The sequence below is a fragment of the Rana temporaria genome, chromosome 3 (genome assembly GCF_905171775.1).
Source record: "Rana temporaria chromosome 3, aRanTem1.1, whole genome shotgun sequence".
In the NCBI taxonomy this organism is placed as follows: domain Eukaryota; kingdom Metazoa; phylum Chordata; class Amphibia; order Anura; family Ranidae; genus Rana; species Rana temporaria.
The window spans coordinates 495,268,340-495,294,451 of record NC_053491.1 but is presented as its reverse complement, the minus strand read 5'-3'; the positions used below and the strand labels follow the sequence as shown (position 1 = coordinate 495,294,451).

The 26,112-nt window shown below is 50.4% G+C and overlaps 1 protein-coding gene across 2 annotated transcripts in view; it reads right to left on the bottom strand.

Annotated features, from left to right (window-relative positions):
• LOC120933854 (C-type lectin domain family 4 member F-like) overlaps nt 1-6,507 on the bottom strand; it is an 83,948-nt gene extending 77,441 nt beyond the window's left edge. For both annotated transcript variants that reach the window (XM_040347269.1, XM_040347270.1), the window contains exon 1: nt 6,408-6,507. The gene's annotated coding sequence lies outside the window, so the exon portion shown is untranslated. The remainder of the gene's footprint in view (nt 1-6,407) is intronic.
• Between the last annotated feature and the right edge of the window lie 19,605 nt (nt 6,508-26,112).

Here is a 26,112-nt window from a genome sequence, read left to right as displayed (position 1 = left end):
CCCATGTAGAAAATGTCTCCCTTGCAGAGAGGCAGACAGGTCGAGAGGTCCTGTAGAAACTTTTGTTTCCACATCTAATGGACTAACATTCAGTGTAAAGGATTTCATCACCTGTAACACCACACATGTGGTCTACATGTTAGAATGCCCGTGCAAATTGATGTACATTGGGAGAACTAAACGTGCCATGAAAATCAGAATAGCCGAGCATGTGGCAAATATCAAGTCTGGATATAAAGACCACAGTGTATCACTCCACTTTAAACAGCATCATAATCAGAATCCGGCTGGCCTCAAGTTTTGGGGAGTTGATCATATCAAACCAGCATGGAGAGGTTCTAACATGGTCAGAGAACTTTCAAAGCGTGAAACTGAGTGGATCTATACTGTCGATACGCTGTTGCCAAAAGGCCTGAATGTGGAGCTGGATATAAATTGCTTTATTAGTGACTTTTAATCCCTCTTCTTTTAGATGGCTTCCTTACCCAGTTTTCCTACCTCGGCACGTCTTTTAATATATTAATATTTTAATATTTTAATATTTTAATATTTTAAGGTCACTTTATCATTTTTTATTGGGTCCTCCATATCCCTTCCCTCTTTTGGTCTCATCTATGAGGACACTTAACGTCCCTACTATTGATTACCTATTTATTATTGATACCATTGGTATCCTTTTTTTAAGTTCACATATATTTATGTACACATTTATATATATTTTGGTCCTTTGTGAGACAGTATTGCAGCATACCTTTACTGCCTTACCTCCTCTCCTCTTGTGTACCACGTTGAATCCATCATACCTGATTCAACCAGATTTACTCGTTTTTCGATTCTTTGTATGACAGACATGCATTAACCCATATATCACCCTCGATCCTTATTGGGTGACTCAATATATACATATACACCATTCCATAAATAATGACATAGGATTTGATATACTCTTTTCCACCCAATATCATGAGAATAGGGGTTCTATAATGATGACAAATGGTGTTCAAGGTTACTAAAAATACAAATGTGTACTCCCTTATGATATCTCCGTTATCATCTGTATATACACATATAAAGCTGTTGTCTTTCATGGGTATGCTGTCTGGGGAGTAATACATCCAGACACACAGCACATAAGAATCCATGTCTACTTGTCTGCTATTACTCATATATATACGCTGACAAGTGCTTCATAATATGTAACCATTTGGTTAATGGTCCATTTGCATGACAATGTGTATATGTGTATACACTGAATGCCTGGACTTATCCCCATATATAATGTGTACATTGAAGTTGGTCACCGGGCTTTGACCCCTTTCTTATATATGTATATATACATATATATTTTTTTTATATGTATATGTACTTTATATATGTGTATGCTTTTTACTATATATATAAAAAGCTTTTATCCAATATACCTTTTTCCAGTGCATGCTCACAAATGTCCTCCTCCTTAGATATTTTGAGCCACTCATGAATTAGCCCTCTTACTATTACTAATAATAGCACATCCCTATACCTGTAGCGTCGGGTCAGTGTTTTCTTTATAAATATCTATAGCCCGAGCCTATGCTCCGTTTTGGAATAACTCCCGCCCTAGTCTACAATGATTGGCCGCAGGATGCATAGTCTCTAGATGTGTATCACACGGCCCATGGATTAATTTACATATTACCCGCCCAGGTCCAACGTGATTGGCTGCTACATCGAATGCCCTAGTTATGTCTAAGTTTTTATCCCTTGTTTACACGCCACTTAATAACATATCCTGGATTGCTGGAAGTGTTTACAAACATTTCCCCCGCTATGTGATGGCCTATGCATCCAGTTTTTATTTATGTTCCTCGGAGATGTAATTCTCGATTAAAAGTGCAGCAGTACATATGTCTACGTTTCCCTGCCAGCCCCAAACGGCACAGCTGACGTCCGCCCCTCCTTCCGGTCCGGTTTGCACCAATCGTGACCGTCAGGGCGGATCGCTCACATCCAATAGCCGTAGCCGATGGGGTACAAAGGGATAGTGACAGCGCTGAGTAGCCACGCCCTCTGTCGAAGTCGGAAGTGACGAAACGCGTCAGGGCGTGGCTACAACAGCGCAACACAGGAGCCTGCTTTCGTTCCATAACCACCTATTACTACATCAGCGTTACAAGCACTCGTGCGGCCCCTGGTGCCCATAGGACGTCGGTGACGACTGGAATCACAGGCTTGCTATTTTTTCGTTCATTCTTTACATATTTTCTGTACGGGCATTTACATATGGGGATTGTTCCCCTGTATACATTGTAGTTACCTTCGTTTTAGCAATACTTCACTATTGAGTGTTTTTTTTTTGCTTACATGCATCTTCAATGAGAATGACCGCCGCAGACAGTAAGAACAGTGGAAGATGTGCCTAAGGGGATATTAATTTTCTCTTGCTGGTAGTGGTAAGCTAGCACCCCATAAGGGAGCACTATCACTCCTATTGGTGAACCTTGAATAAGGTATAGGGTGCACTAACGCCTTGTTTTCTGATCACCAAACACATCACCCCTGTCTCTTCCTTTAAGCTCCGCTCTGGGGCTAATCACTTTAAAACCATTCTTATAGCGCTGTTTTTATCATTTGAACAACGGTTCTTTATTTATGATACTTCGTTTTAATGCTAAAAGTGAAACAATAAAAGTGTAATATTGCTTTAAATTTCATACCTAGGGGGGGGGTGTAAAGTCAGCATGTGAAATGTCGCATGTTTCCCGTACATAGAACTGTCCCTGCACAAAGTGTCATTTCTGAAAGAAAAAAAGGCATTTAAAAACGGCTTTGCGGCTCTAATGAATTGTCGGCTCTGGCAATTCAGAGATGATTCATTCATAAAAAATAAAAATAAAAAAGCTGGGGGTCCCCCCAAATTCCAATAACAGGCCCTTCAGGTCTGATATGGATATTAAGGGGAACACCGCCGTCAATTTAAAAAAAAAATGACGTGGGGTTCCCCCCAAATATTCATACCAGACCCTTCAGGTCTGGTGTGGATTTTAAGGGGAACGCCACCCCAAATTTAAAAAAAATGGCGTGGAGTCCCCCCAAAAATCCACACCAGACCCTTATCCAAGCACGTTAACCTGGCCGGCCGCAGAAAAGAGGGGGGGACAGAGTGCGCCCCCCCCTCTCCTGAACCGTACCAGGCCACATGCCCTCAACATGGGGAGGATGTCCCCATGTTGATGGGGACAAGGGCCTCATCCCCACAACCCTTGCCCGGTGGTTGTGGGGGTCTGCGGGCGGGGGGCTTATCAGAATCTGGAAGACCCCTTTAACAAAGAGGACCCCCAGATCCTGGCCCCCCCTATGTGAATTGGTAATGGGGTACACTGTACCTCTACCATTTCACGAAGGAAGTGTAAATAGTTAAAAAACAAAACACACACACACCGTAGAAAAAAATCCTTTATTAATAAAAAAAAAAAAATCCAGCGATGTGAATCCACTCTCGGCCCGGCCCCCCGCTCCAACGTTGACTTCTCCAGCGACGGGTGATCAGCGGTCCGGTCCAGCGATGAGAAGATCCAGAGCGCAGCAGGCGAGCTCCTCTCTCCACTGGACACAGCCCAGCGGAATGACGCGCTGGAGCTGTGACATTACTTATATAGGGGAGGCAGGGCCACCCGTCACGTGACCTCGCACACCCTCTGACGTACCCTCTGCTACGTCACTGGGGAAGCCCAGAGTCTTCCCTCTTCCTGGGCTTCCCCAGTGACGTAGCAGAGGGTACGTCAGAGGGTGTGCGAGGTCACGTGACGGGTGGCCCCGCCTCCCCTATATAAGAAATGTCACAGCTCCAGCTCGTCATTCGCTGGGCTGTGTCCAGCAGAGAGAGGAGGTCGGCGATGCTGCGCTCCGGATGGAACTTCTCATCGCTGGAGCGGAGATCACCCGTCACTGGATCTTCTCATCGCTGGATCAGGACAACGTTGGAGCAGGAAGCCGGGAACGAGTGGATTATCACCGCTGGAGGATTTTATTCTACGGTGTCTGTGTGTTTTTTTTTAACTATTTACACTTCCTTCGTGAAATGGTAGAGGTACAGTGTACCCCATTACCAATTCACATAGGGGGGGGCAGGATCTGGGGGTCCCCTTTGTTAAAGGGGTCTTCCAGATTCTGATAAGCCCCCCGCCCGCAGAAACCCACAACCACCGGGCAAGGGTTGTGGGGATGAGTCCCTTGTCCCCATCAACATGGGGACATCCTCCCCGTGTTGAGGGCATGTGGCCTGGTGCGGTTCAGGAGAAGGGGGGCCGCACTCTGTCCCCCCCTCTTTTCTGCGGCCGGCCAGGTTAACGTGCTCGGATAAGGGTCTGGTGTGGATTTTTGGGGGAACTCCACGCCATTTTTTTTTCATTTTTAAATTTGGGGTGGAGTTCCCCTTAAAATCCACACCAGACCTGAAGGGCCTGTTAATGGAATTTAGGGGGACCCCCACGCTTTTTTATTTTTATTTTTTATGAATGAATCATCTCTGTAATTGCGCCGACAATTCATTAGAGCCGCAAAGCCGGTTTTAAATGGCTTTTTTTCTTTCAGAAATTACGCTTTGTGCAGAGACAGTTCTATGTACGGGAAACACGCGCTTTTTCACATGCTGACTTTACACCCCCCCCCTAGGTACGAAATTTAAAGTAATATTACACTTTTATTGTTTCACTTTTAGCATTATTAAATTCACTGCTCCTGAAAAAACGTCCATTTTTAAAACTTTTTTTTGCATTGATACATGTTCCCTGGGACAGGACCCGGGTCCCCAAACACTTTTTAGGACAATAACTTGCATATTAGCCTTTAAAATCAACACTTTAGATTTCTCCCATAGACTTTAACAGGGTGTTCCGCGGCTTTTCGAATTTGCCGCGAACACCCCTAATTGTTCGTTGTTCGCCGAACAGGCGAACAGGCAATGTTCGAGTCGAACTGGAAGCTCATCCCTAGTCACTAAATGACAGACCCCTGCTTGGCTTTACTGCCACTAAATGACAAATTCCTGCCTGACTTTACTGCCACTAAATGACAGATCCCTGCCTGACTTTACTGCCACTAAATGACAGATCCCTGCCTGACTTTACTGCCACTAAATGACAGATCCCTGCCTGACTTTACTGCCACTAAATGACAAATTCCTGCCTGACTTTACTGCCACTAAATGACAGACCCCTGCCTGACTTGACTGCCACTAAATGACAGATCCCTGCCTGACTTTACTGCCACTAAATGACAGATCCCTGCCTGACTTTACTGCCACTAAATGACAGATCCCTGCCTGACTTTACTGCCACTAAATGACAAATTCCTGCCTGACTTGACTGCCACTAAATGACAGATCCCTGCCTGACTTTACTGCCACTAAATGACAGATCCCTGCCTGACTTTACTGCCACTAAATGACAGATCCCTGCCTGACTTTACTGCCACTAAATGACGGATCCCTGCCTGAATTTACTGCCACTAAATGACAGATCCCTGCCTGACTTTACTGCCACTATATAACAGATCTCTGCCTGACTTTACTGCCACTAAATGACAGATCCCTGCCTGACTTTACTGCCACTAAATGACAGATCCCTGCCTGAGATTACTGCCACTAAATGACAGATCCCTGCCTGACTTTACTGCCACTAAATGAAAGATCCCTGCCTGACTTTACTGCCACTAAATGACAGATCCCTGCCTGACTTTACTGCCACTAAATGACAGATCCCTGCCTGACTTTACTGACACTAAATGACAGATCCCTGCCTGAGATTACTGCCACTAAATGACAGATCCCTGCCTGACTTTACTGACACTAAATGACAGATCCCTGCCTGAGATTACTGCCACTAAATGACAGATCCCTGCCTGACTTTACTGCCACTAAATGACAGATCCCTGCCTGACTTTACTGCCACTAAATGACAGATCCCTGCCTGAGATTACTGCCACTAAATGACAGATCCCTGTCTAACTTTACTGCCACTAAATGACAGATCCCTGCCTGACTTTACTGCCACTAAATGACAGATCCCTGCCTGACTTTACTGCCACTAAATGACAGATCCCTGCCTGGCTTTACTGCCACTAAATAACAGATCCCTGCCTGACTTTACTGCCACTAAATGACAGATCCCTGCCTGGCTTTACTGCCACTAAATGACAGATTCCTGTCTGACTTTACTGCCACTAAATGACAGGCGGGAGGGCACCTCAAGGTGATTGGGAGGGGAGGGGGATTTGTGTTGGGAGCGGGAATTTGGGGGGGGGGGGGCAGCAGGGCATAAGAATTTTTCTAGGAGGGTAAATTTGTGGGGGTTTTAATCTCTTTTGCGTTGGTACAGGATCTCTTTCTCTCCCAGTTCCCCCCTCTGAATCTCTTCTCTCCTTCTTACCTTCTTGTGTCTCGGAGGACTCCTCGGGCTCGGTGGACGGTTCTCGGAGGTTATGATATCAGAATCTTCTTCTCTTCTATTTTTCTATCTGTCCCGAGGTCTTCCCATGACCTGCTCCATCGCCCCCCCCCCCTGTTTCCTCCCCCCATGTGGGGGGATGGGGGGGGGGCACAGATTGGCTGGGACGGATGTTTTGTGTTCCGGTTCTTCCATGAGATAAGAATTATTTTGGTTTCATACATTCGGTGGAGAAGGGAAGTCCTCTGATAATTATCGGGGGGACTATAAAGGGGGACTCTGATGTGGACCCTGATGTAAGGGGGGACTCTGATGGGGACCCTGATGTAAGGGGGGACTCTGATGGGGACCCTAACCCTATTGAATGTTGGGGGAGGGTTAATAATTGCCCTTATTGCAGTATATAATATTATCATCAGGGACGGGGGGACCCCAAATTCCAACCTGTGTGGGCCAACGCCGGCCTCCTGCAAGACTTCATCTGGCCCTCAGAAGTAAAAATGGACTTTGATGGGGGACTCTGAGAGGGGTTCTGATGTAAGGGGGACTCCAATGTAAGGGGGGACTCTGATGGGGACCCTAATGTAAGGGGGGACTCTGATGGGGACCCTAATGTAAGGGGGGGATGTGATGGGGACCCTAATGTAAGGGGAGACTCTGATGGGGACCCTAATGTAAGGGGGGACTCTGATGGGGACCCTAATGTAAGGGGGGACTCTGATGGGGACCCTAATATAAGGGGGGACTTTGATGGGGACCCTAATGTAAGGGGGGAATGTGATGGGGACCCTGATGTAAGGGGGAACTTTGATGGGGACCCTAATGTAAGGGGAGACTCTGATGGGGACCCTAATATAAGGGGGGGATGTGATGGGGACCCTAATATAAGGGGGGAATGTGATGGGGACCCTAATATAAGGGGGGATGTGATGGGGACCCTAATGTAAGGGGGACTCTGATGGGGACCCTAATGTAAGGGGAGACTCTGATGGGGACCCTAATGTAAGGGGGGGCTGTGATGGGGACCCTAATGTAAGGGGGGACTGTGATGGGGACCCTAATGTAAGGGGGAACTTTGATGGGGACCCTAATGTAAGGGGGGACTCTGATGGGGACCCTAATATAAGGGGGAACTGTGATGGGGACCCTAATATAAGGGGGGACTCTGATGGGGACCCTAATATAAGGGGCAAATGTGATGGGGACCCTAATGTAAGAGGGGACTCTGATGGGGACCCTGATGTAAGGGGGGCTCTGATGGGGACCTTAATATAAGGGGCAAATGTGATGGGGACCCTAATGTAAGAGGGGACTCTGATGGGGACCCTGATGTAAGGGGGGCTCTGATGGGGACCCTCATATAAGGGGCGAATGTGATGGGGACCCTAATATAAGGGGGGAATGTGATGGGGACCCTAATGTAAGAGGGGACTCTAAAGGGGACCCTGATATAAGGAGGGACTCTAATGGGGACTCTGATGTAAGGGGGGACTCTGATGCAGACCTTGATGTAAGGGTGGTCTTTGATTGGAACTCTGGTAAGGACTCAGAGGTAGGGGCATACTCTGATGGGGACCTTGATGTGACTGGGGACTCTTATGGGGACCCTAATGTAAGGGGAGACTCTGATGGGGACCCTAATATAAGGGGGACTCTGATGGGGACCCTAATGTAAGGGGGGGATGTGATGGGGACCCTAATATAAGGGGAGACTCTGATGGGGACCCTAATGTAAGGGGAGACTCTGATGGGGACCCTAATATAAGGGGGACTCTGATGGGGACCCTAATGTAAGGGGGGGATGTGATGGGGACCCTAATATAAGGGGAGACTCTGATGGGGACCCTAATGTAAGGGGGGACTCTGATGGGGACCCTAATGTAAGGGGGGACTCTGATGGGGACCCTAATGTAAGGGGGGACTCTGATGGGGACCCTAATATAAGGGGGGAATGTGATGGGGACCCTGATGTAAGGGGGAACTTTGATGGGGACCCTGACGTAAGGGGGGACTCTGATGGGGACCCTAATGTAAGGGGGAACTTTGATGGGGACCCTAATGTAAGGGGGGAATGTGATGGGGACCCTAATGTAAGGGGGGACTCTGATGGGGACCCTAATGTAAGGGGGGACTCTGATGGGGACCCTAATGTAAGGGGAGACTCTGATGGGGACCCTAATGTAAGGGGGGGCTGTGATGGGGACCCTAATGTAAGGGGGGACTGTGATGGGGACCCTAATGTAAGGGGGGACTCTGATGGGGACCCAAATGTAAAGGGGCATACTCTGATGGGGACCCTAATGTAAGGGGGAACTCTGATGGGGACCCTAATATAAGGGGGGACTCTGATGGGGACCCTAATATAAGGGGCAAATGTGATGGGGACCCTAATGTAAGAGGGGACTCTGATGTGGACCCTGATGTAAGGGGGGCTCTGATGGGGACCCTCATATAAGGGGCGAATGTGATGGGGACCCTAATATAAGGGGGGAATGTGATGGGGACCCTAATGTAAGAGGGGACTCTAAAGGGGACCCTGATATAAGGAGGGACTCTAATGGGGACTCTGATGTAAGGGGGGACTCTGATGCAGACCTTGATGTAAGGGTGGTCTTTGATTGGAACTCTGGTAAGGACTCAGAGGTAGGGGCATACTCTGATGGGGACCTTGATGTGACTGGGGACTCTTATGGGGACCCTAATATAAGGGGGGACTCTGATGGGGACCCTAATGTAAGGGGAGACTCTGATGGGGACCCTAATATAAGGGGGGACTGTGATGGGGACCCTAATATAAAGGGGGACTCTGATGGGGACCCTAATATAAAGGGGGACTCTGATGGGGACCCTAATGTAAGGGGGGGATGTGATGGGGACCCTAATATAAGGGGAGACTCTGATGGGGACCCTAATGTAAGGGGGGACTCTGATGGGGACCCTCATATAAGGGGCGAATGTGATGGGGACCCTAATATAAGGGGGGAATGTGATGGGGACCCTAATGTAAGAGGGGACTCTAAAGGGGACCCTGATATAAGGAGGGACTCTAATGGGGACTCTGATGTAAGGGGGGACTCTGATGCAGACCTTGATGTAAGGGTGGTCTTTGATTGGAACTCTGGTAAGGACTCAGAGGTAGGGGCATACTCTGATGGGGACCTTGATGTGACTGGGGACTCTGATGAGGACCCTAATATAAAGGGGGACTCTGATGGGGACCCTGATGTAAGTGGGGGGGGACTCTGATGGGGACCCTAATATAAAGGGGGACTCTGATGGGGACCCTAATGTAAGGGGGGGATGTGATGGGGACCCTAATATAAGGGGGGACTGTGATGGGGACCCTAATATAAAGGGGGACTCTGATGGGGACCCTAATGTAAGGGGAGACTCTGATGGGGACCCTAATGTAAGGGGGGGACTCTGATGGGGACCCTAATATAAGGGGGAACTCTGATGGGGACCCTAATATAAGGGGGGACTCTGATGGGGACCCTAATATAAGGGGCAAATGTGATGGGGACCCTAATGTAAGAGGGGACTCTGATGGGGACCCTGATGTAAGGGGGGCTCTGATGGGGACCCTAATGTAAGGGGGGACTCTGATGGGGACCCTAATATAAGGGGGGAATGTGATGGGGACCCTGATGTAAGGGGGAACTTTGATGGGGACCCTGACGTAAGGGGGGACTCTGATGGGGACCCTAATGTAAGGGGGAACTTTGATGGGGACCCTAATATAAGGGGGGAATGTGATGGGGACCCTAATATAAGGGGGGAATGTGATGGGGACCCTAATGTAAGGGGGGACTCTGATGGGGACCCTAATGTAAGGGGAGACTCTGATGGGGACCCTAATGTAAGGGGGGGCTGTGATGGGGACCCTAATGTAAGGGGGGACTCTGATGGGGACCCTAATGTAAGGGGGGACTCTGATGGGGACCCAAATGTAAAGGGGCATACTCTGATGGGGACCCTAATGTAAGGGGGAACTCTGATGGGGACCCTAATATAAGGGGGGACTCTGATGGGGACCCTAATATAAGGGGCAAATGTGATGGGGACCCTAATGTAAGAGGGGACTCTGATGTGGACCCTGATGTAAGGGGGGCTCTGATGGGGACCCTCATATAAGGGGCGAATGTGATGGGGACCCTAATATAAGGGGGGAATGTGATGGGGACCCTAATGTAAGAGGGGACTCTAAAGGGGACCCTGATATAAGGAGGGACTCTAATGGGGACTCTGATGTAAGGGGGGACTCTGATGCAGACCTTGATGTAAGGGTGGTCTTTGATTGGAACTCTGGTAAGGACTCAGAGGTAGGGGCATACTCTGATGGGGACCTTGATGTGACTGGGGACTCTTATGGGGACCCTAATGTAAGGGGGGGATGTGATGGGGACCCTAATATAAGGGGAGACTCTGATGGGGACCCTAATGTAAGGGGGGACTCTGATGGGGACCCTAATGTAAGGGGGGACTCTGATGGGGACCCTAATGTAAGGGGGGGATGTGATGGGGACCCTAATATAAGGGGGGACTGTGATGGGGACCCTAATATAAAGGGGGACTCTGATGGGGACCCTAATATAAGGGGGGACTCTGATGGGGACCCTAATATAAGGGGGGACTGTGATGGGGACCCTAATATAAAGGGGGACTCTGATGGGGACCCTAATATAAAGGGAGACTCTGATGGGGACCCTAATGTAAGGGGGGACTTTGATGGGGACCCTGATGTAAGTGGGGGGGGACTCTGATGGGGACCCTGATGTAAGTGGGGGGGGACTCTGATGGGGACCCTGATGTAAGTGGGGGGGGACTCTGATGGGGACCCTGATGTAAGTGGGGGGGGACTCTGATGGGGACCCTGATGTAAGTGGGGGGGGACTCTGATGGGGACCCTGATGTAAGTGGGGGGGGACTCTGATGGGGACCCTGATGTAAGGAGAGACTCCAATGGGAACCTGGAGTAAGGAGAGACCCTGATGTAACGGGGATTCTAATTGTGTCACTGCTGATCACAGATCGGGGTAAAGAGCCAATCACAGCTGATCGCAGTGTAAACAGGATTTGTCATCAATCCTCTCCTCACGCTGATAAAAAAGAAAGGGGGGGGGGGTGTTTTCCTCGCGCTAAAAAAATTATTTTAGTGAATGAGTGAACAAATGAATAATTAAATTAATTGAATATATAAATATATGTGAATGAATATTGAGTAATTCCAGCAGCAACTCTAAACATGTGATATACACGCAAAAGATAAAAAGAAAAAAAAGATGAGTGGCGCTAGAGATCACAACTTAATGTGAAAATAATAATAATAAGTGAAAAAAATATGTAAATACATAAATAACAAAACAAAATGATGCCCAAATATTATGAAACGACCTTTCGGAGTAAACCACTACTTTGGACATTAACCAGTTCCCGACCCCCGCATGTACATATACGTCCACAATATGGCACGTACAGGCACATGGGCGTACATGTACGTCCTCGCCTATTAGCGGGTGGGGGGTCCGATCGGGACCCCCCACCCGGTACATGCGGAGGTCGGGTCCGCTCGGGGAGCGATCCGGGACCACGGCGCGGCTATTTGTTTATAGCCGCTCCGTCGCGATCGCTCCCCGGAGCTGAAGAACGGGGAGAGCCGTATGTAAACACGGCTTCCCCATGCTTCACTGTGTCGGCGCATCGATCGCGTCATTCCCTTTATAGGGAAGACACGATCGATGACGTCATTCCTACAGCCACACCCCCAAACAGTTGTAAACACATACTAGGTGCACCCTAACTCCTACAGCGCCCCCTGTGGTTAACTCCCAAACTGCAACTGTCATTTTCACAATAAAGAATGCAATTTAAATGCATTTTTTGCTGTGAAAATGACAATGGTCCCAAAAATGTGTCAAAATTGTCCAAAGTGTCCGCCATAATGTCGCAGTCACGAAAAAAATTGCTGATCGCCGCCATTAGTAGTAAAAAAAAAAAAAATAATAAAAATGCAATAAAACTATCCCCTATTTTGTAAACGCTATAAATTTTGCGCAAACCAATCGATAAACGCTTATTGCGATTTTTTTTACCAAAAATAGGTAGAAGAATACGTATCGGCCTAAACTGAGGGAAAAAAATGTTTTTATATATGTTTTTGGGGGATATTTATTATAGCAAAAAGTAAAAAATATTGCATTTTTTTCAAAATTGTCGCTCTATTTTTGTTTATAGCGCAAAAACTAAAAACCGCAGATGTGATCAAATACCACCAAAAGAAAGCTCTATTTGTGGGGAAAAAAGGACGCCAATTTTGTTTGGGAGCCACGTCGCACGACCGCGCAATTGTCTGTTAAAGCGACGCAGTCCCGAACTGTAAAAACACCTTGGGTCTTTAGGCTGCATATTGGTCCGGGGCTTAAGTGGTTAAGCATTAAGAAAAACTTTGTTAGTCCGTTGAAAGTGCGTACACATCAATTGTTAAGTAGTCCCAATATGAGGGGCAATCAGCAACAGAACCCCAGAAACGTATGAATGTCCAAATAAATGGGTAAAAACAGTTGCAGAGTGATGAAATAATCCGAACAATGTACAGCCACGCGGCCCCTCTGGGGATCACCAAGACGTCTTACAGATCGCAGCTTTCCTGATCACTACATGTGACGGCTGCATTCCTTTTCTTTTTCTTTTAGGCTTTCTCCTATGTTTGAGGTGCCCCCTGTGCTCCTTCCTCCGGAGTGGAGGTGCTTTAATAGAGGAGGTGTGTTTCCTGGCCAACGTCACCAGGTGAAAACAAAGGAAAAAGAAAAAAGAAAACAAATGCAGTCGCCGTATCTAAACTGTAAGCTGCAATATTTGGCTGTCGTTTTTTAGAAGGTGCGATTTGCTTTTCTGCCACTAGATGGCGGTGGTGATTTTAGTTTAGAGTCGGCACATTGTACACACTTCCCTTTTGTTTTGTTTATTTGTCCCGGAATACACAGGGGGGTAGATTCAGTAAGCAATTGTGTCTGTGTATCCATAGTTACGCAGCGCAATTGCTTAGTTGCGCCGGCGTATCGAATGCTCCTGATTCAGGAACCTCGTTACGCCGACTGCAGCCTAAGATATGCGTGGCATAAGGCTCTTATGCCGTCATATCTTAGGCTGCATTCTTACGATGGTCGCTAGGGGGCGCTCCCGTAGTGGTCAGCGTAGAGTATGCAAATTGCATACTAACACCGATTCACAACCCTACGCGCGCCCTGCGTTCGCATTTTACGTTGTTTGCGTTCGTCGGGTTCCGCGTAAGGCTGCTCCTGCTATTAGCAGGGGCAGCCAATGCCAAGTATACCCGTCGTTCCCGCGTCGAGATTTTTAAAAATTACGTTGTTTGCGTAAGTGAACCGTGAATGGCGCTGGACGCCATTTACGTTCACGTTGAAGCAAATGACGTCCTTGTGACGTCATTTGCCGCAATGCACGTTGGGAAAGTTTCCCGCCGGAGCATGCGCACTACGTTCGGCGCGGGAACGCGCCTAATTTAAATGACGGGATCATTTAAATTGCGGCGCTTACGCCGGCATTTTGTCGGAGCGCACACGCAATTTACGGAGCTACTGCTCCGTGAATCGCGGGCAGCGCAGAAAATTCGCGGGGGCGCAGGGCAAAAACGGTGCGCTGCGCCTACGTAAAAAAAAGCGCATATCTTACTGAATCTACCCCCATATTTTCTGACTTGTATAGTATTCATTCTTTAACCCCTTCCATACCGGGGGGCACTTACCCCCCTTCCTGCCCAGGCCAATGTTCAGCTTTCTGCGCTGTCGCTGTTTGAATGACAATTGCGCGGTCGTGCGACGCTGTACCCAAACAGAATTTTTATCATTTCCCCCCCACAAATAGAGATTTATTCTGGTGGTATTCGATCGCCTCTGCGGGGTTTTTATTTTTTGCTATACAAATAAAAAAAGATCGAAAATTTTGAAAAAAAATAGTTTTAATTTTTTTTTGTTATAAAATGTTGTAAATAAGTACGTTTTCTCCTTCACTGACGGGCACTGATAAGGCGGCACTGATGAGGTGGTGCCAATGAGGTGGCACTGACGATGGGTACTGATGTGTGGCACTGATGGGCATTGTTGGGTGGCACTGATATGCAGCACTGATGGGCATTGATAGGCGGCACTGATGGGCACTCATGGGTGGCACTGGTGGCCACTAATTGGCACTGATAGGCGACACTGATGGGCACTGAAAGGCTGCAATGGTGGGTACTTATGGGTGGCATTGATAGGCGGCACTGCTGGGCACTGGTAGGCATCACTGGTGGGCATGGATACATGGCACTGATAGGCACTGACATGCAGCACTGATATTCAGCACTGATGGGTATCCCTGGTGGCACTGGCAGGGATTTTGAATGGGCACTGGTTGGCAGCTGCCTGGGCACTGATAGGCAGCACTGATGGGCATCAATACATGGCACTGATGGGCACTGACATATTGCACTGATATTCAGCACTGATGGGTATCCCTGGTGGCACTGGCAGGGATTATGAATGGGCATTGATTGGCAGCTGCCTTGGCACAGATTGTCATTCCCTGGTGGTCTAGTGTGGATGCCCATCCCTGGTGGTCCTGTGCAGTGATCCGAGGGGGGGCTGCGCTGATAAACAATTAGCGTATACCCCCCCTGTTAGAAGAGCAGCCGATCGGCTCTCCTCTACTTGGATCAAAAGGGCACAGTACAGGAGGGGCCGGGAGGGCAAAATACTGGGGTCAGGAGGGCATAGTACAGGGGGGTCAGGAGGGCACAATACTGGGGTCAGGAGGGCATAGTACAGGGGGGTCAGGAGGGCACAATACTGGGGTCAGGAGGACATAGTACAGGGGGGTCAGGAGGGCACAATACAGGGATCAGAAGGGCACAGTACAGGGGGCTGGGTGGGGTGGGAACAATACTGGGATCAGGAGGACACAGTACAGGGGGGTCAGGAGGGCACAATACAGGGATCAGAAGGGCACAGTACAGGGGGCTGGGTGGGGTGGGAACAATACTGGGATCAGGAGGACACAGTACAGGGGGGTCAGGAGGGCACAATACAGGGATCAGAAGGGCACAGTACAGGGGGCTGTGTGGGGTGGGAACAATACTGGGGTCAGGAGGACATAGTACAGGGGGGTCAGGAGGGCACAATACAGGGATCAGAAGGGCACAGTACAGGGGGCTGGGTGGGGTGGGAACAATACTGGGATCAGGAGGACACAGTACAGGGGGGTCAGGAGGGTACAATACTGGGATCTGAAGGGGACAGTACAGGGGGGGGGGGGCAGGGTGGGCACAGCATTCCCCACGCAGTAGTAATCCCCAGCCCTGCTGATCACCCACTCAGTAGTAACCTCCAGCTCTGCTAATCCCCCACTCAGTAGTAACTGCCTAACTCTGCTGATACCCTACTGCGTAGTAACCCCTAGCTCTGCTGATCCCCCACTCAGTAGTAACCCCCTAACTCTGCTGATCCCCTGCTGCGTAGTAACCCCAAGCTCTGCTAATCCCCCAATCAGTAGCAATCTCCATCTCTGCCCGTTACCCGCTTAGTAGTAACCTCCATCTCTGCTAATCCCCCATTCAGTAGCAACCCCCAGCTCTGCTGATCCTCTGTTTTTCTGAGCCTCCTCTCTCTCTGGTCACCACTCATCTTCCCATTGTATTGTTCCAATACTGCTCACCATGTGTGACATATGCTAGTTTCTCCTGCTCCGGTCCCCCAGCTCTGCTGATCCTCTGTCACACAGAGTCTTATCTCTCCAGTTCCCAATCACCTTTCCCTATAGTGTTCCCATGTTGCACACCACGTGTGCTGTCTGCTAGTTGCTCCGCTCTGGTTTGGACCCCGTTTACCTTCCTGCTGCTCCGCGCTGCGTGCCAGATGTGACGTCTGCACCAGACACCCCCAAAATATATACACATGAACCTGGAAGTTACTGCTGATGATGTCTTTCTGGTTCACTTGTTGGTTTCCCAGTGTTTCCCAGTTGGTTTCCCAGTTGGTTTCCCAGTTGGTTTCCCAGTGTTTCCCAGTTGGTTTCCCAGTGTTTCCCAGTTGGTTTCCCAGTGTTTCCCAGTTGGTTTCCCAGTTGGCTTCCCAGTGTTTCCCAGTTGGTTTCCCAGTTGGTTTCCCAGTGTTTCCCAGTTGGTTTCCCAGTGTTTTCCAGTTGGCTTCCCAGTGTTTCCCAGTTGGTTTCCCAGTGTTTCCCCAGTTGGTTTCCCAGTGTTTCCCAGTTGGTTTCCCAGTGTTTCCCAGTTGGTTTCCCAGTGTTTCCCAGTTTGTTTCCCAGTGTTTCCCAGTTGGTTTCCCAGTTGGTTTCCCAGTGTTTCCCAGTTGGTTTCCCAGTGTTTCCCAGTTGGTTTCCCAGTTGGTTTCCCAGTGTTTCCCAGTTGGTTTCCCAGTGTTTCCCAGTTGGTTTCCCAGTTGGATTGCCAGTGTTTCCCAGTTGGTTTCCCAGTTGGTTTCCCAGTGTTTCCCAGTTGGTTTCCCAGTGTATCCCAGTGTTTCCCAGTTGGTTTCCCAGTGTTTCCCAGTTGGTTTCCCAGTGTTTCCCAGTTGGTTTCCCAGTGTTTCCCAGTTGGTTTCCCAGTGTTTCCCAGTTGGTTTCCCAGTGTTTCCTAGTTGGTTTCCCAGTGTTTCCCAGTTGGTTTCCCAGTGTTTCCCAGTTGGTTTACCAGTTGGTTTCCCAGTGTTTCCCAGTTGGTTTCCCAGTTGGTTTCCCAGTGTTTCCCAGTTGGTTTTCCAGTGATTCCCAGTTGGTTTCCCAGTGTTTTCCAGTTGGCTTCCCAGTGTTTCCCAGTTGGTTTCCCAGTGTTTCCCCAGTGTTTCCCAGTTGGTTTCCTAGTGTTTCCCAGTTGGTTTCCCAGTGTTTCCTAGTTGGTTTCCCAGTGTTTCCCAGTTGGTTTTCCAGTGATTCCCAGTTGGTTTCCCAGTGTTTTCCAGTTGGCTTCCCAGTGTTTCCCAGTTGGTTTCCCAGTGTTTCCCAGTTGGTTTCCTAGTGTTTCCCAGTTGGTTTCCCAGTGTTTCCTAGTTGGTTTCCCAGTGTTTCCCAGTTGGTTTTCCAGTGATTCCCAGTTGGTTTCCCAGTGTTTTCCAGTTGGCTTCCCAGTGTTTCCCAGTTGGTTTCCCAGTGTTTCCCCAGTTGGTTTCCCAGTGTTTCCCAGTTGGTTTCCCAGTGTTTCCCAGTTGGTTTCCCAGTGTTTCCCAGTTGGTTTCCCAGTGGTTCCCAGTTGGTTTCCCAGTGGTTCCCAGTTGGTTTCCCAGTTGGTTTCCCATTGTTTCCCAGTTGCTTTCCCAGTGTTTCCCAGTGTTTCCCAGTTGGTTTCCCAGTTGGTTTCCCAGTGTTTCCCAGTTGGTTTCCCAGTTGGTTTCCCAGTGTTTTACAGTTGGTTTCCCAGTGTTTTACAGTTGGTTTCCCAGTGTTTTACAGTTGGTTTCCCATTGTTTTACAGTTGGTTTCCCAGTGTTTCCCAGTTGGTTTCCCAGTGTTTTACAGTTGGTTTCCCAGTGTTTCCCAGTTGGTTTCCAAGTGTTTCCCAGTTGGTTTCTCAGTTGGTTTCCTAGTTGGTTTCCCAGTGTTTCCCAGTGTTTCCCAGTTGGTTTCCCAGTGTTTTACAGTTGGTTTCCCAGTGTTTTACAGTTGGTTTCCCAGTGTTTCCCAGTGTTTTACAGTTGGTTTCCCAGTGTTTCCCAGTGCATCCTGAAATATCTCATACCCGCAATGCCCAGTTGGTTTCCCAGTGTTTCCCAGTTGGTTTCCCAGTGTTTCCCAGTTGGTTTTCCAGTTGTTTTCCCAGTGTTTCCCAGTTGGTTTCCCAGTGTTTCCCAGTTGGTTTCCCAGTGTTTCCCAGTTGGTTTCCCAGTTGGTTTCCCAGTGTTTGCCAGTTGGTTTCCCAGTGTTTCCCAGTTGGTTTCCCAGTGCATCCTGAGATATCTCATACCCGCAATGCCTCCAAAACAAAACAAAGCAAACTCTGAATAAAAGCCTTTCAAAAGAATCCGGTGCTTTTAGTGAGTGGTTGTCATAGACTTCTATGGAGGCTTTGGAGACGCTTTAAAGCACCAAGAAAGTTACATGGGGGGATCATATACACCTCACACCAGAAGAGCTCACTGGTCATCTCAGCCAGGGATGATGCCTTTACTGTGGGGCCAATCCTGAAAACCTGTCCTGTTCCCCCAGGAAACTCTCAGTTCACCCAGAGGGGGGCGATCTTCTCTCATATCACCTTACTGGCTTCTGTCTGCTGGGCTACAAACGCTTATCAAAGAGACTCAAAGCCCCCCTATTTTCCATGTCACCCTGCAGGAGGGGGACAGACTCACAGCCCCCTTCTCTGTCCATATAGAAGAGAATTACAGTGCCTGGAAAAAGTATTCATACCCCTTGAAATTTCCAACATTTGCTCACGTTACAACCAAAAAACGTAAATGTATTTTATTGGGATTGGGATTGGAAAAAGTGGAAAATTTCAAGGGGTATGAATACTTTTTCAAGGCGCTGTAAGTACAATAATGAAGTCGTTGTTTCCCTTTGTCTCTTCACACCTTGTTGTCTGACACGTATTCAGTTTATTTATCCAGCGGGCACACACTTAAATTTTATAATCGGGAGGAGTGAAGGTTTTGGCGGTGATCGGTATGCCGCACACCCAGCATGACGGACGTATATATTTTTAGAAGACCTTTCCCTGCTGGCCGGAGGGCTGACACTCCCTTCTGAGCTCTCACCTTCTCTTTCTGCTGTTCGGCGGATTATTGATGATGTCATCACGTGACCTGCATTCCAGGAAGCAGAAAGTTCCAAGTTTCGTTTCTGTAAAAAAGGAACTTCTCTTCCAGCTACATAATATATACGAGTGATCTTCCAAAGTCATCTTCGGGGTCTATGGGGGGTCATCTTTGGGGTCTATGGGGGGTCATCTTCGGGATCTATGGGGGGTCATCTTCGGGGTCTATGGGGGGGTCATCTTCGGGGTCTATGGGGGGGTCATCTTTGGGGTCTATGGGGGGTCATCTTCGGGATCTATGGGGGGTCATCTTCGGGGTCTATGGGGGGGTCATCTTCGGGGTCTATGGGGGGGTCATCTTCGGGGTCTATGGGGGGGTCATCTTCGGGGTCTATGGGGGGGTCATCTTCGGGATCTATGGGGGGGTCATCTTCGGGGTCTATGGGGGGGTCATCTTCGGGGTCTATGGGGGGTCATCTTCGGGGTCTATTGGGGGGTCATCTTCGGGGTCTATGGGGGGTCATCTTCGGGGTCTATGGGGGGGTCATCTTCGGGGTCTATGGGGGGTCATCTTCGGGGTCTATGGGGGGTCATCTTCGGGGTCTATGGGGGGGTCATCTTCGGGGTCTATGGGGGGTCATCTTCGGGGTCTATGGGGGGTCATCTTCGGGGTCTATGGGGGGGTCAGCTTCGGGGTCTATGGGGGGTCATCTTCGGGGTCTATGGGGGTCATCTTTGGGGTCTATGGGGGGGTCATCTTCGGGGTCTATGGGGGGTCATCCTAGGGATCTATGGGGGGCAGGGCAGGACTTAGGGTGGTGGGCTTAATAATCGAAGGGGCCCCCTGGAGCAGAGAAGCGGGGGGGGGGGTTGTTACCGCCAACCGATCATAGTTGTTGAGGGGGGGCTGGATCCGCAGCTGACCTATCAAAGTTGTTGAGTGGGGGGGGCAGTGCGCTGACCGATCATACTTGTTGAGGGGGGTTGCTGGATCCACCACTGCCGACCTATCGAAGTTGTTGAACGGGGGGCAGCTGCTGGGAACTACATTACATCCATCCGCCGAAGTTGTTGAGCGGGGGCGGTGCAGAAATTGCCGCAAAATTTGAGGAGGGGGTTGCCGTGATTGACAGAAAATTGCGGGAGGGGGTTGCCTCGATTGCTGTGAATGGGGGGTTGCCGCGATTAAGCCCGGGGCCCCCTATTGGGCAGGGCCCATGGGCTTGAGCCCAGTCAAACCCGATGGTAGGTCCGGCCCTGATGGGGGGTCATCTTAGGGTACTATGGGGGGTCATCGTAGGGGTCTATGGGGGCTCATCGTAGGGTTCTATGGGAGTCATCGTAGGGGTCTATGGGGGGTCATCCTAGGGGTCTATGGGGGTCATCCTAGGGGTCTATGGGGGGTCATTCTAGGGGTCTATGTATAGACCATTCCATGGGACAAACATCTGCACAGTCACATAGAAAAATTATCCTATTTTCTCTAATAGTAAAAAATTTAGTTGCGGCAATGCAGACTTTCTTGGAACCACCATAGATATTAACCACTTCAGCCCCCGGACCATTTGGCTGCCAAATGACAAGGCCACTTTTTGGGATTCGGCACTGCGTCGCTTTTACTGACAATTGTGCGGTCGTGCGACTTTGTACCCAAACAAAATTTGCGTCCTTTTTTTCCCACAAACAGAGCTCTCACTGGAGAGAGGGAGGAGGACCTGGGGAGCCGGAGAGAGGGAGGAGAACACCACTGAGAGGGAGGAGGACACTGGAGAGAGGGAGGAGGACACCGCTAAGAGGGAGGAGTACACTGGAGAGAGGGAGGAGGACCTAGGGAGCCGGAGAGAGGGAGGAGGACATCGCTGAGAGGGAGGAGGACACTGGAGAGAGGGAAGAGGACCTAGGGAGCCAGAGAGAGGGAGGAGAACACCGCTGAGAGGGAGGAGGACACTGGAGAGAGGGAAGAGGACCTAGGGAGCAAGAGAGAGGGAGGAGAACACCGCTGAGAGGGAGGAGGACACTGGAAAGAGGGAGGAGGACAGCGCTAAGAGGGAGGAGTACACTGGAGAGAGGGAAGAGGACCTAGGGAGCCAGAGAGAGGCAGGAGGACATCGCTGAGAGGGAGGAGGACACTGGAGAGAGGGAAGAGGACCTAGGGAGCCGGAGAGAGGGAGGAGGACACCGCTAAGAGGGAGGAGGACCTGGGGAGCCGGAGAGAAGGAGGAGAACACCGCTGAGAGGGAGGAGGACACTGGAGAGCCGGAGAGAGGGAGGAGAACACCGCTGAGAGGGAGGAGGACACTGGAGAGCCGGAGAGAGGGAGGAGAACACCGCTGAGAGGGAGGAGGACACTGGAGAGAGGGAGGAGGACATCGCTAAGAGGGAGGAGGACCTGGGGAGCCGGAGAGAGGGAGGAGAACACCGCTGAGAGGGAGGAGGACACTGGAGAGAGGGAAGAGGACCTAGGGAGCCAGAGAGAGGGAGGAGGACACCGCTAAGAGGGAGGAGGACCTGGGGAGCCGGAGAGAAGGAGGAGAACACCGCTGAGAGGGAGGAGGACACTGGAGAGCCGGAGAGAGGGAGGAGAACACCGCTGAGAGGGAGGAGGACACTGGAGAGCCGGAGAGAGGGAGGAGAACACCGCTGAAAGGGAGGAGGACACTGGAGAGAGGGAGGAGGACACCGCTAAGAGGGAGCAGGACACTGGGGAGCCGGAGAGAGGGAGGAGAACACCGCTGAGAGGGAGGAGGACAATGGAGTGAGGGAAGAGGACCTAGGGAGCCGGAGAGAGGGAGGAGGACATCGCTGAGAGGGAGGAGGACACTGGAGAGAGGGAAGAGGACCTAGGGAGCCGGAGAGAGGGAGGAGGACATCGCTGAGAGGGAGGAGGACACTGGAGAGAGGGAAGAGGACCTAGGGAGCCGGAGAGAGGGAGGAGGACATCGCTGAGAGGGAGGAGGACACTGGAGAGAGGGAAGAGGACCTAGGGAGCCGCAGAGAGGGAGGAGGACTCCGGAGAGAGAGAGGAGGACATCGCTAAGAGGGAGGAGGACCTGGGGAGCCGGAGAGAGGGAGGAGGACACCGGAGAGAGAGAGGAGGACATCGCTAAGAGGGAGGAGGACCTGGGGAGCCGGAGAGAGGGAGGAGGACACCGGAGAGAGGGAGGAGGACATCGCTAAGAGGGAGGAGGACCTGGGGAGCCGGAGAGAGGGAGGAGGACACCGGAGAGAGGGAGGAGGACATCGCTAAGAGGGAAGAGGACCTGAGGAGCCGGAGAGAGGGAGGAGGACACCGGAGAGAGGGAGGAGGACATCGCTAAGAGGGAGGAGGACCTGGGGAGCCGGAGAGAGGGAGGAGGACACTGGAGAGAGGGAGGAGAACCTGGGGAGCCGGAGAGAGGGAGGAGGACACTGGAGAGAGGGAGGAGGACATCGCTAAGAGGGAAGAGGACCTGAGGAGCTGGAGAGAGGGAGGAGAACACCGCTGAGAGGGAGGAGGACCTGGGGAGCCGGAGAGAGGGAGGTGGACACTGGAGAGAGGGAGAAGGATCCTGGAGAGAGGGAGGATTGGAGGAGGACACGGGGAAAGTCGGGAGTGACCGATGTGGCGGTGGGGGCATTTTAAAGCACCGATCTACCAATTATACAAGCTGTACACTCCCTACTTTACATTGTAGCAAAGTGTATTTTCTTCAGTGTTGTCACATGAAAAGATAGAAAATATTTACACAAATGTGAGGGGTGTGCTAACTTTTGTGAGATACTGTATATCACCATGTTGGGTATCCATGGTGTAGAAGAGTCTTGTGCTTTGTCCGGGATTTGAACCGGTATGTCAGTTTGTTTTCTTCTATTTTGGCAACAAAAGTTTCAGCCCATGAATCTCACATGTAATCGGCTTATATTCTTGTCACACTTCAAGAATAATCACACCCAACAATAAAATGTGACCTTTATTAATAATAATAACCTCTGGCATTCACACAAGGAGTCTGAGGCTTCAATCACTGCACAACAATTTACAGCTTACAGCCACAGATTTGCCGGGACAGTCGGCCATCTTGGATTTCAGTCCCGGTGGTGCTGATGTCCCGGATCACAGTGTCCCCCTTATTTAAGTTACTACACATTAAGTCCTGTAGCCATGCCCACCCCCCCCCCAACCCGTAGGGGTTGCTGAATGTTGTGGTTCACCTGTCACCCTGCCCAGCCAGACATCCATCTATCGGACACATTTTATTGAGGGGATTAAACTTGGATGGGAAATTATGGGATGCCCAGGAAATTCAGTGCAACTTGCTTGGAACTTCTATATACTCTCCAGTCTTCTCTCCAGCCCGGCCTCAGTGAACTGCCTTTTGCAGGCAGGGACCTCGGGCCCCTGTGGTGTAGAATAGTGCAGGTGCTATCCTATATTCAGCTACAAATACCAGATAGCTCTCTTCAGGTCCTGCCAACCAGCCTGGCTGCAATGACCTATTTCCACTGCCCTCTCTTCTGGTTCTGTACCCATCTCCAACTGCAATCTCCCAATTCTCTCAGGCGTGCCCCCCAGTCCTCCCGACTGTGCTCACTCACCAGCCCTCCTGACTGCGACCAGTTGTCCTCCCTGGAGACTCTCAGAAGTGTTCTCTCCCGATGTCCTCTCTCCGCTCTCTCATGTGCGTCTCCCTCCAAGATCTTTTCACTCCTCCTGGATGCACCCGAGCCCCAGCCCACCCACGGTCACCCCCCTGCAGACTGGGGAGCTCCCCGTGAGCCCCAACAGCCTCCACACCTCACTCCAGCTTTCCACCCGACAACTCCTCCCCAGCTGGGCTGACCCCAGGTATTTCAAGAAGGCTTGCCCCGTGCCAATCCAAGTTGGGGATTGGTCAAGGCACCTCAAGATACTCCAGGCAACTCCACCTCTCCTCTCCGTCTTTTCTTCCAGCACCTTCTAGAAAGAAGAGCCTCCCCAATCCTCCTGACTGTGCTCCACTCACCAGCCTTCCTGGCTGTGACCAGTTGTCCTCCCTGGAGACTCTTAGAAGTGTTCTCTCCCGCTGTCCTCTCTCCGCTCTCTCATGTGCCTCTCCCTCCAGGATCTTTTCACTCCTCCTGGATGTACCCGAACCCCAGCTCAGGCTCACCCCCTCAGACTGGGGGGCTCCCCGTGGGCCCCAACAGGCTCTACACCTCTCTCACTCTAGCTTTCCACCTGCCAATCCAAGTTGGGGATTGGTCAAGGCTCAAGATACCCCACGAAACTCCACTTCTCCTTTCCTCCTTTCCTTTCAGCACCTTCTAGAAAGAAGAGGGAGGAGACAGTGATGCTACCCGTGACTGGGTAGCTCCCCATGGGCCCTGACAGCCTCCACACTCTCTCACTTCTGCTTTCCACCCAACAACTCCTCCCCAGCTGGGCTGACCCCAGGTATTTCAAGGAGGCCTGCCCCCTGCCAATCCAAGTTGGGGATTGGTCAAGGCTCTTCAAGATACTCCAGGCAACTCCACCTCTCCTCTCCTCCTTTCCTTCCAGCACCTTCTAGAAAGAAGAGGGAGAAGACAGTAATGCTACCTGTGAGTCACCAGCTGCTACCTTGAGCCACTCCCAGCCCAGAATGAAAACAAACAGGCCCTGCCACCAGCTAGGCCTGCCTAAATGTTCCTACTGTGCCAGAAAAATCCTCACTCTAGCTCCTACCTAACTAGAGAGTGGCTGGTGCTCAACATTTTTGGGGGGGGGCGCAAACGGAAAAAAAATTGCAGCCTCACTGTGCCCATCAAATGCAGCTACTGTGCCATCAATTGTCACCACTGTGCCATGCCATCAAACGCAGCCACTGTGCCATCAATTGTCACCAATGTGCCATGCCATCAAACGCAGCCACTGTGCCATCAATTGTCACCACTGTGCCATGCCATCAAATGCAGTCACTATGCCATCAATACGCACCACTGTGCCATGCCATCAAATGCAGCCACTGTGCCATCAATTATCACCACTGTGCCATGCCATCAAATGCAGCCACTGTGCCATCAATGATCACAACTGTGCCATGCCATCAAATGCAGTCACTATGCCATCAATACGCACCACTGTGCCATGACATCAAATGCAGCTACTGTGCCATCAATTGTCACCACTGTGCCATGCCATCAAACGCAGCCACTGTGCCATCAATTGTCACCAATGTGCCATGCCATCAAACGCAGCCACTGTGCCATCAATTGTCACCACTGTGCCATGCCATCAAATGCAGTCACTATGCCATCAATACGCACCACTGTGCCATGCCATCAAATGCAGCCACTGTGCCATCAATTATCACCACTGTGCCATGCCATCAAACGCAGCCACTGTGCCATCAATTGTCACCACTGTGCCATGCCATCAAATGCAGTCACTATGCCATCAATACGCACCACTGTGCCATGCCATCAAATGCAGCCACTGTGCCATCAATTATCACCACTGTGCCATGCCATCAAATGCAGCCACTGTGCCATCAATGATCACAACTGTGCCATGCCATCAAATGCAGTCACTATGCCATCAATACGCACCACTGTGCCATGACATCAAATGCAGCCACTGTGCCATCAATTATCACCACTGTGCCATGCCATCAAATGCAGTCACTGTGCCATCAATACGCACCACTGTGCCATGCCATCAAATGCAGTCACTATGCCATCAATACGCACCACTGTGCCATGCCATCAAACACAGTCACTGTGCCATGCCATCAAACACAGCCACTGTGCCATCAATTGTCACCACTGTGCCATGCCATCAAACGCAGCCACTGTGTCCCTCAATTGTCGCCACTGTGCCAATTGTCACCACTGTGCCCTTTAGATGTCGCCACTGTGCCCATTGTTGCCACTGTGCATGTCACTGTGCCCTTTAATTGTTGCCACTGTGCCCATTGTCACCACTGTGCC